Raw genomic sequence first — 327 nt, forward strand, 5'->3', positions numbered from 1 at the left:
CCCCAGAGAGCCGAAAGTATATTGCCAAAAAAAAAAAAAAAAAAAAGAGGAAAGGGGGAAAAGGTGAAACAAAGTCAGGAAAATTAGGGAGGAAAGTTAAATCCAAAATCTTAATTTCCCGCCAAATAATCGCAATGATAAATCAAAAAGTAAGTTTAATTCGAAGCATAGTGGACATAAAACTCATAAACCTCTAAAAAATGAGAACTTATTATATGACATTTACACATTTTTTTACCTACAAAAACAGCTAAACTTATAAAGGAACTGTTAATTTTATATGTCATTTGAGCATAAATAAAACACCAAATCAATTACGAACAAATT

The 327-nt window shown here is 29.1% G+C and overlaps 1 protein-coding gene across 3 annotated transcripts in view; it reads right to left on the minus strand.

Moving 5' to 3' along the window:
• The window catches only part of erfl1 (Ets2 repressor factor like 1), an 84,623-nt gene that overhangs the window by 57,485 nt on the left and 26,811 nt on the right, over nt 1–327 (minus strand). The gene's annotated exons all lie outside the window — the stretch shown is intronic.

This window comes from Monopterus albus, unplaced genomic scaffold (assembly GCF_001952655.1).
Source record: "Monopterus albus unplaced genomic scaffold, M_albus_1.0 scaffold11.1, whole genome shotgun sequence".
NCBI lineage: Eukaryota > Metazoa > Chordata > Actinopteri > Synbranchiformes > Synbranchidae > Monopterus > Monopterus albus.